The sequence below is a fragment of the Wolffia australiana genome, chromosome 19 (assembly GCF_029677425.1).
Source record: "Wolffia australiana isolate 7733 chromosome 19, ASM2967742v1".
Taxonomy (NCBI): Eukaryota; Viridiplantae; Streptophyta; class Magnoliopsida; order Alismatales; family Araceae; genus Wolffia; species Wolffia australiana.
Genome location: NC_135853.1, coordinates 1,267,978 through 1,279,178, shown reverse-complemented (window position 1 = coordinate 1,279,178; position 11,201 = coordinate 1,267,978). Strand labels below are relative to the sequence as shown.

At 42.2% G+C, this 11,201-nt stretch overlaps 1 pseudogene; it reads right to left on the bottom strand.

Moving 5' to 3' along the window:
* Nucleotides 1–9,333: 9,333 nt before the first annotated feature.
* Nucleotides 9,334–10,875, bottom strand: LOC144715720 (glycerol-3-phosphate acyltransferase 5 pseudogene; annotated as a pseudogene).
* Between the last annotated feature and the right edge of the window lie 326 nt (nucleotides 10,876–11,201).

The following is an 11,201-nucleotide window of genomic DNA, read 5'->3' as shown; positions in this document are numbered from 1 at the left end:
GCATTAAAAGGCATATCTCTGGAAAAATATTCAGACTCATGTATGTTTCTAAATATATATTGATGCAAGACAACTAGGGGAAGACGACTGTGGGGAATGGGTTGGATAACGACGTGGGAAAGATACAGGGCAGGTTTGGATGGATTGGATAAAACAGACCACAGAATCCACACGATCAAATTCGAAACTTAAAAACTGATGAGATACCGGTGGTGTAGCCCTGTTCCTCGTCGAGGGCGGGAGTACTGTCTTCAACCATTGTGACGATGCCGAAGCACCAAATCCAATACTCGAATTCGTGTCACGAGGGAAACTCGCGATAAAGAGAATTTTAAGGGCATTCCAAATCAAATCAAATCTGTCGGCAGTGGAGAATTCTCTCAGAACACTGGACGAAGAACACGTCGATACCAAAGAGATCAGGCGTACCTCGGCACCATAGTGCATGAAGAGGTTGCCGGGAATTCTGTTCGTGATGAGACTGGGCGATTCCGGGCGTTGAATGGCCCATAGGACGAGAGGGTCTAGGCATTCTGGGCGTTGTACGGCCCTGGTAGAAAGCGTGACGGATGAGTGCGGACACGAACAGGACTGGCGTGCACAGGCACCTGTATGGATGATGCGCCTTGGGCGGCCCTAGGCGGGTGGCCTTGGGCGGCCTTGGGCGGGTGGCTTGGGCTGTCCGGGATGGCAGCCTTGGGAGGCCTAGGGCGGGCTGCCTTGGGCGGCCCTGGGCGGGCTGCCTTGGGTTGTTTGGGCGGCAGCCTTGGCAGCCTAGGGCGGGCTGCCTTGGGCGGCATGGGGCGATCCTGGGCGGCAGCCTTGGGCGGCTTAGGGCGGACTGCTTTGGGCAGTCTGGGGCGGGAAGAAAGTGGTGGAGAGAAGAGAGACAAGAGGGAAGGAGAGAAAGCGAGAGATGGAGAGGGGGAAAAGGAAGGGAAGGCGGCCGGCGACGCGAGGCGGCGATGGCGGCGGCGGTAGGGGTGGAGAAGGGTAGGGGAGGCTGGGCAGTCCTCCAAGAAGAGTTAAACAAACTCAATTCCTGAATAATGACTGCCTAACTGTTTCTTGAAACAATGGCCTATACATATAGGCCTTGGAGGAAAGAGAAAATACAAGTTACTAAAATTAAAGACGAGGGACGTGGTTCGTGTCACGTCAAAGGGCAGTTGTTGATCTGCCTTTGGCGACATGTCATGATGCGTGAAGGGGCGTGCGTGCGTGGGGACATGCGTGACGCATGCTCGTTGACTTGATCTGGTGATGATGGCTGCATGTCTTCGACGGTCGTGTTGGCTTCTAATGACAGTGGTGACGCGTCTTGTGTCGATGTTTCTAAATATATATTATTCAAAATTTCATCATTTAAATAAAATTGAAAAATTATTTCCCTTCTTCCTCTAATTACATTTCTATCATTTCTTTAAGAGATTTAAATTGATTCCATAGAAATCTCAAAGCCGTAATTTATTTCTATCAATGCAATTTATTTCATTTTCTCATTCACATTCATATAAATGTGCCTAAAATATAAAATAACCCCATAATTCATATATCTTAATAATGTTTTTCCATCCCTATATTTTTCTGTCCATGTCTACTTTTCTCTCCACTCCATAGTCTTAGTCCCCTCTCTCTCTTTCTATTCTGAAATAAAGACAATAAATATTTTCGAATTCCCTTATGTTCAATTTTTCTTTTCAATATAGCAAAAACACCTTTTGTGTAAATTCAAGCTAAACTAGCAACAACATAAACACCTTGAACTTTATTTTATGAAACCATGTAACCAGTGCCACGAAGACTTACACACCATGGTGAATATTTAACATTGATATCCTTTGATAACATGCAATAAGAGCTAATAAAGTGTTAAATTCATCATATTTTTGGGTTTTAATGGTTTTAAAAAATAATTTTTAATGCATGTTATCATGATTTCTGGTCAAAAGAAGAATTTCCTTAAGTTTCAAGTTAACTTAAAGTTTTTATAAAAAACTAGGTCAATTTATACATTTTAAAAAATTTTAAAATGAATTTTCGAAGGAATTGAATGTTGAATTGAACTATTTCTATAAAAAACACAAAATCAACAAATAAAATGAACTATAAAAATTAATAAATTAATTTTAGGCATTAATACGCATTTTTTAGGATTTATTCCAGTTATTTTATAATTACAAAACATTTTTTTAATTTAAACTGGCCCTTATTGGGCCAGTTTTGGTGCTCACGTGGGAGCTATATAGCGCAGGGCATGCAAGACAAGTGCGAACCAATCAACGCTCAGATCGGTACTTTCGGTGCGCGACACACACATGTGCAGCACCGTGCGTGTCGCACACCACACGCACCTGCGCTGCCCAATCGTGCGCAGCTTAACTCGTTGCGTGCGACGCAGCGAGTTAAGCGCATACATGGCACTAGGCGGGTCTTCCACCGTGCAAAGCGCACGCACGCGGTGCGGTACGCACGGAGGAAGACCGTACACGACACCACGTTAGCAAGTAAGAACGCGTTGTACGCTCTGCGTACAACACGCAAAGAAAAAATATATAACGGAATCGAAAGAGCCGTTCTTCCGATTCCGTGGCAATAAGAAGGGGAAAATTCAAAAATTGAAGGGAGTTCTTGATTTGAAAGCTCGAGGAAAGAAGCCCAGCCTCCTCAAAGTCTCAGGAATCCACCAGAAGCAATTTGGAGCTCAAATTTTTGAAGAATTTTGCAGATTCGTCGACACAATTTCCAGCTGATTCAAGCCAAACTTATTGAAAATTCTGGGCGTTTGTTGCGCGGAATCAGCCCATATCGAGTCTCTGATTGTCTCTGGTACCTCTAGGCTCAGTTTTAGCGCATTTTAAAGTCGCATTGGTTTTTTATTTTCTCAATTTTGCAGTCCTGTTCACGTCCGTCGTTTTTCCCGAATTCCGATTTTAATCATCTTAATTCATAAATTTTAGTTCGTTTTCAAATCAATTAGCATTGATTGATTATCAATTTCCTGTTTTGAATCATATTTGTCTCGTAAATCATCAAATTCAATCTCATACTTATTAAATTAGCAAATCATGAATCGAATTCACCATTTGCTATTTTAGGACATTTTTACAAATTTTAATTAATTAGGATAAAATAAAAATATAATAAAAATACTCTTAACATTCTAAAATCCGTGAGAACAAAATAAAATAAAATGCAAAACATTAGACAGTATGACCTGAGGGCTTGCAGTCCATAGGAAATTTCGATCAATCCTTATAAGAAAATTGATAACAATTAAGAACAATAAAAAAAATCCAAGAACATAATTCAAACTGAATTAAGTTCTTGGGTAAAATAAATAAGGAGCACTAGTGATAGGTGTTGATTTGGAGCCTAAGGATTTAAACAGTTTAATAAAAAGTGATGCTAAAATTCTAAAAATCTTAGATCAATTGAAAACTCAAATAACTTAGTTAGGGGATTAGTTAGCAATTCTCATCAAGAATTGCTAACTAATCATAAAAAATCCGTTAAATCTGAGTAAAACATTTATCTGTTAAACCTAGAGTGCTAATCCCTAATCCAATAAAAATTGAAATTCCCGATCGCCTCCCTAGGATTCAAACCCTTACTCAAGCATTAAGGGACAAACAAATTTTAGTGATTAAGTTTGAAAAACCCTAAAATAACGACATATAAACACGTACATTTTGAGCTTATCATTCTTTATCCCCAAAAACGTTTATTTGATTTTTATCTTTTGCAAAGCTTTTTTATTTCAGCTCTCAATTATAAATTGTATTAAAGCGAAGTAGTTTTCTGTACATAATGCATTTTTATTATGTAATGTGTATCATATAAATTTTGGAAACAATGATCATAAATAAACTCATGAACATGGGTAATTGATGACAATTCAATGTCCACATGAAACTTAATGAGAGTGTTTACAATTTTTGTGTTGTTTCATCATCAAATGGTAGTTTACTTTTACTTGAGTATGAAACATATGAAAATAAAGTCATAAAATTCTAGTAATATGTCTTGATAATGACCCATTGGAACATTCCTACTAAAAAAATTAGACTTTTGGTGATTTTGATTTTGAATAGTCTGCACATCAAATGCAGAAAAGTAAGTATTCGCTGAACTTTACTTTATAAAACTTTCAATAATGTGGAATGACCATGGTATAAAATGGTCCACGCTCACCCCCATATTAATCATTCTCTTAAATGTGAGGATAACTAGCATGATGATACATCCAGTGAGACACCACAAAGATATATCTGGATAATCTTTACCGAATTCACCTTCATTTTTGTGACGTGGTTAGCCAAAATTCTTAAGGAAAATATGGCAAAACAAATGTTCTTGAAGGAAATGCTAGTGACAAGTGGTCTACAAGTCAATCACACTTCATATTTATCAATAAAAATTATAAATCATATTCATTATCAAACATATTTGATGTTTTTTATCAAATTTGGTTAGGAAAAGATGGCGCTACAAATGTTCTTGAAGTGCTAGTAATAAGTGGCCTACAAGTCAATCATACTTTATATTTCTCATTTAAAATATATATATCACACTAATTATCAAACCTATTTGACGTTTTTATGGAATTCAAATAATTTTCTTGATTGATGATTAAACCATAACGAGATTATACTATGGTGAATAGTCATCTATGTTCATATTCATAGATGTCTGAAAACGGTATCAGATGTTCATATAGAATGAGACCTTTGGCATCTGATCATATGATCAGAATGGATCATCCAGTAACCATTTCTGGATGAAAATCAAGGATGAGTAATGAATGCTCTTTAAAAAAATATTTTTTCTTAAACTATCCTAATTAACCCATGGATGATATGGTACCTAAGGGTCAATATGTTTGAGTATTGTCACCGTTGTATCAATGGCCCTTATAACTGAGACACCAAGACATCTTATGGGTTGACTATGGTGTTTTGACTTTGATCTATAAGTCTTAGGATACTACAAATGTCAAATTTAGGAGATAGAAAGATATCTACAAAGGTTTTTTTTAATAAAATTGAATCATCTACATTCAATACTTAGAGGAGTTATCAAGTTTGTGGAAAAAATCTTTGAGAAAGGCAAGATAAATATAGGAGTCCTATGATTATTTATTATTGCACCTATTTCTCCTTGAATGATTCATTAGGTTTTAAAAGTTGACAATGACCTAAATCATTCAGGGAGTCTTGTGCAGAAAAGGTAATATAAGTATACGAAACCTATTTATAGAAGGTTTCATGTGGGTATCATAACCCCATTATCTTCTAGGATGCATTGTGAAGATTGGAACCTAACATTTCAGCAGCTGGACCTATCAATTGGCTTAAATCTAGAATTGGCTTAAATCAGCAGCAGCTGCACTTTTACCTAGAGGTGACACATCTAAGGTTCTTAGACGAATAATTTGGTATTTTTGAGAAAAGCACCAATTCAACAAATTGGAAAAACAAATTATATTAGTGATTTCATATGTATCCGGTTTGCATAGAATCAAGTTAATAAAAAAATTGGAAAAACCATCAACCCCTTCTGTCAATTGATGGTCTGTTGAATACTTTAGTGCATTGAGTTGGGAGAGAGGAAGATTATAAGATAGAGATGAAAAGAAGAAAAATACAAGTTATGTGATTTTTTATTCCTTGATAAGTAAATTAATTAATTTAAAACCATGATTTTCTCAATGATATCAAGGAAGGACTTTAAAGGCTAGGCAGTAAGTCATGATGTAAGAATAAAATGTGTCATTGCTGAAGTGGAAAACCAAATCTCAATCATTTGTAAAAATTCCGTAGTGTACCTATGAGATAATAAATTTAATATATGAGATGTTAAAATTTGTCTCTCCATATATTATCCATAATTTTTTTATTTTATTTTGAAATGTGTCCTCCTATTTCATAATTCATTTGGTATCTTTATTGTCTACATTTTTAAATTTTGTCTCTCAAAGTTACGTCAAATCTTGTGTATGTCTTCCCCTTTTTTCTGCCTCTGTGTATGATTTTTTTATTATAGTGTACATACTAGTTTAGCTAATTAATATGTAACTAGAATATGAATAATAAATTAGGAATAAGCTTAACTGCGGCCATTCAGAAACATGAATAAAATTATTGAAATTTTACCTCAAACCCTTAACCCCATTTTTTTGGTTTACATAGCTTTAAAAGGAACTGATTTCCTTATGATCTAGTTCCCTTAACTTACCTTTAATATAGTTGGACAGTGCACTAAGTCGCCTTTAATATACTAAGTCGCCTTAGTATCAAGTAGACAGTGCACACACCTCGCTGAGAATCCACCTTTAACTTAGTGTAAGGTCCAAAGTATGCGTCATTCCTGCATAGAAGCCTGCGTGCTAACTGTGGGGACAATTCCGTGTATGGGACTCATGATTTGGAGACAGAGTTCCTCAATGTGATGTCACAACACGCACTACAAATGACAATGTCCGACCATGATCTTTTAGGCCATCGCCCTTATGGTGCGTGTGCCCGTCAGCGCTCTCGCGTGGTAGATCAAGGAGGCTCGCACATGCTCGGCGTGCAGGCCACCAAGGGGGTTGGGGGCGCACGAGCGCCAAGCAGTGCGCGCATGCACGGGATGTGCAGATTTGTGAGGTAGTGCTGCGATGCTGCGCGCGGAGTTGTGTGGGTGAGACATGCGGCTGCACATGCGATGCGCGCATCGTGTGTGCGGGGCACAGGGTAAGAGGCATCCCGCCATGAGACTAAGGCAGTGGTGCACAGAGAGTGCCGAGACGGTGCGGGGGCGTGCCGCCCCTATGGGTAGCGCTGGCACGCAGCGCCCATGTAGGCAGACCGCGCAAAGGTGTCAACGTGGGTGCTGATGGCATGTGTCATCGCCAAGGCTGGGATGGCATGTTTGATCACCATGCCCATGGGGCACACATGTAGTGGTGGTGGGCACACGCTGGGAGTGGCGGGTCATGTGACTATCAAAGTGCATAGTGCCTCGTCTCGTTTCTTTGATATCATCCCCCTTCTTCCCCCATGTAATGCTCATGACTACAATGTGACTTCTTTATGATATCAATGCAATGATCATATTCCCGAATGGGGATGCGCCCCCACCCTCTCCGCCAACCCCTTCTATGCTTACTTAAGCTATTGCAAAGACTTCCGCTGCAAGAGATGAAGGCTGCTCAGTGCTCTGCTCCAAGCACTGAGGCCGGCACCCGTCAAATTCGAGCATTTGTCCTAGCTCGAGATTTGACCACGTGACACTTAACTATACTTACATGAGAATTTATCCTTCATGCCAAAAAAGAAATCAGGTGTAATCTAAGATTAAGCCGAAAGCAATCCTCTCTCGAGGACCTTTCTCAAACTACATCAGATGGAATGCTATTGAATATCGTGGGAATTTTACGAAGTTATTTACTTCATTTTGTGGACTTTTCTCCACCTCTTTTTCCGTTTGCTTCTTCTACTCCTCATCATTCTGCTTCTTATTCTCCATCTCCTTCTCCTCATTCCCCTTCTTCTTCTTCTTCTTCTTCTTCCTCCTATTATTCTTCATTTCATTCTTCTTGTACGCCTCTCCTTTATCTCCCTCTGAAAAGGCACCCAGCTCTTCAATTGCCTCTGTTCAATTTATGATACATCTGAAAGCAAAAAACATGGATCATAGAAAAAAATGTTTTCATGGGCCTAAATCCAGCTTTAGATAGGGTTCTTAGCGTACATTCACAGATCATACTCATGAGCAGGGAAGGGAGGGAATAGCTTGGCCCACTTGTTGAAAGACAAAAACAGCCCCTTTACTTGTCAATCTGGCCCACCTTTCCAAGCCCATTACAGTTGGGGCAAACGATTTGGGCCTGGTCTTTGCGAGCCGCATTGGCCCGGAGAGTCACTCCAGACTTCCGAATGAACCCGACACCGTCACACTCTGGGCACCTAAAAAACAGGCCCAATAACATATGGATAAAGCCCATTAACAGGTCAAAAAAGATAATTAAAGACAGTAAAATGGCAGATAAAGCACTTGGTAAATCATAAAAAAGGATATAATTCAATGAATCCAATGAGGCACGACTTTAGGAGCGAAGGAGCGACGGAGCCGCATAAAAAAATTCATCTGTATTCTTCAATCGGAAACTTTAGGAGTGAGCAAGTTTAAGCACAATTTTAGGAGGAGAATTAAGATTATAAGCGGGAGGAAGACAGTTGAAATGTTTTTTTTTCACATAAACAAATGTTCAATGTTTTTCAGGGCCCAACTTTAGGAGGCTAAGCAATGACGAATTAAATGTTATTTTTCTTATAAAACATATAGTCAACATTCTGTGAGGCACAACTTTAAGAGCAGAAGTGAGTTTATAATCAGGAGCGATGATGAAGGATGAAGTAATTTTTCTCATAAAATGATTCATCAATGTTCTGCATGGTACGGCTTTTGGAGCAGAAGGGAGTTTATGAACAGGAGGGACATTTTTTCACGCAAAAATGCTTCATTTATATCCTGCACGGCGCGAGCTGCTTTAGGAGCAGAAGCGAATTTACGAGCGGGAGCAATGAGGGGCGGCAATCATCTCTTATGTCCCTTACCATTTTCATTCAATGGTGCTCTACATTCTGTTCTTTCCCTTGGAGGGAATAGAAAATAATGCCAGGCTTAGTTTGAAGAGGGGAAGAATATAAGATAGAGATCAAGTGAGAAAAGAGAAGATGAAAAGGAAATCAGTGTTAAGAAGATAAGTTGGAGATATTAAATAAAGGGATGAATCATTTAAGGCCATTTTTTCCTACCACATTAAAAACATTAGAAATACATAGGGATATGATATTCATAAAAAGGAGAAAACTTTCATTTCATCAAACAGCAGGTTCAAGCCCCAGCTATTACTCTACACATCTTCTACTCCACAAACCAACCTGCCCACTTTCTTATTCTAATAACAAGATTAGTCCATATTTTAGTGAAAAGACTGGAGCTGATACCATAGACAGCAATGCAGTACACTCCGGGATGTCACCCAGAGCCCAAAATATAACCCACTCTAACCCTAATCCAACATCCTAGTTTGATTATTTCTCTTCCTCATGGGGTTCCTTTCTTTTCCTTCCCGATGAGAGGAAGTGCACGAGAAGCTCTCTAAAGAGGTCACAGACCCCAGAAGGGTTAAACAATTTATCACATTAAAAAAAACATTAGACAGACATAGGAATATGCCATACTGAAAAGGACAAAACTTTCATTTCATCAAAGAGAATGTTCAAGCCCCAGATATTCCTCTACACAGCATCTACTCCACAAACTAACCTGCTCACTTTCTTATTCTAGTAAAAAGATTAGTCCATATTTAAGTAACAAGACTGGAGCTGATACCATAAACAACAATGCAGCACACTCTGGGAACTCACTCTTAACCCTAATCCAACATCCTACTTCGATTATTTCTCATCCTCTGGGGGGTCCTTTCTCTTCCTTCCCCAAGGGAGGAAGTCCAAGAGAAGCTCTCTAAACCAGTCACAGAAACCAGAAGGCCCCAACGAAACCGTACCATCGTTCCCGGCAAGCGCCATATACTTATCCCTCCTCGTTAACCTGGTGCACTCGAACCCAAGAGCCTCGGCAAGAAGCCTCTGCACGGCGTTGGCCACCTCCGCCGGGCTCTTTCCAGCGGCACAAGTCTCCTCCACAGGCAGCGGCTTCAAGAAGATAACCTCGTACGCCGGCCGGGGGTTCATCATGAAGAAGACCGGGTCCATAGCCTTGCACCCTCTCGCCGTGGTCGCGTAGAAAACCTCCACCTTACAGTTCACGGCGACGGGGACGATAATCTCCGCGACTTCAGCGAACAGCCCCGAGAATCTCAGCAAGAACGGCTCCCTGCACGTCGTCCCCTCCGGACAGATAACCAAATCGCCACGACTCAGCTCGCGCTTGATAATCTCCTTGTCCGTGGCTCTCTTCCTGCTCAAACGAACAGTCTTCACCGGCGAGATCAACTCCGAGAGTCCGGAAAGAGAGTAGGTGGCCGCGGGGATAGCGCGGCCGAGAGCGAGGGACAGAGCCACCGGGTCCATGAGGGTGCGGTGGGTGCACGCGAACAGCGAGCCGGGGCGCGCCGGGGGCGCGCCCCGCACCGCCAGGCGGCCGCCCAGCGGCCGCACCAGGCGGCGCGCCAAGCTCATCGGCAGGACTAGCCCGGCTAGGATCCGAACCAAGGCTAAGATAGCGCCGAAGGGAAGCCAGAGGATAACGAGAAGCGCTGCCAACGGGGTGGGCCGTGGGACGAGACGTCCGTCGTGGAAGACCACCGGGGAAGGCCGTTCCGTTCTCGGGGCCGCCTCCCGGCGCGGCGGAGGCCTGCCGCGCCGGAGAAGAAGCCCCGTGGCGGCGCCGCCGCTGCGGTGCAAGTCCGGCGCCAGGACTTGGTCGGCGTGGAGATGCTCCACCGCGAACTTCTCCACCATGACCAAGGGAAGCTTCGTGGCGATAACTCTCTTCTCTCTGGCCTGGAAGTCTCTCCAGGCCGCCATGTCCAAGTCTTGGAGGAAGAACTTGGGGAGGACGGCCCGGCCTACGAACTCCAGCTCTCTCTCCTTCACCCCCGCCGCTGCCACGAAGAACATGGCTCGAACGGCGAGGTCTTCGCTCAGGAGACGGAGAACTGGCCAGAGAAGGAGCAGAAGAGCGAATCTAAGAAGCCCGGAAGCTTCAAACGCTACCAGCATCATGTAAGGGAAGGTGTCGCTGTGTCTGAGAAGGTTCCCTTCTAGCTCTGCTGCTATCTCCTTCTTCATTCTTGTTTAGAGGGGGAGTTGTGGGTCGCCGCCTTTGTTTGTGGTTGTTTGGGTTGGTGTTAAAGAGTGGAGCTCGCCGTTGCCATATGCCGACGGAAGAAGCGCGGCTGTATCTGAGGAGATAATCTCGGAGGTTGGTTAGTTGTTGAGGGGATAACCCAGGAAATAGTTGCTCTAGTTTTACTGGGAATTGTATTCTTCTTGATGTGTTTGTGGATTGTGACTGGACGGGACGCGAACGGGACGGATTTTCGTCCCAGGACGAAAAAATCATCTCGTCGGCGAGGTTGGACGGAATTCGGGACGGAAATTAGTCCCAAGACCTCCAGATGAGATGGTTTTCGTCCACTCAAACGAAAAAAACCGTCCCGTCCGGAGGGTCGAGAAAACCGTCCC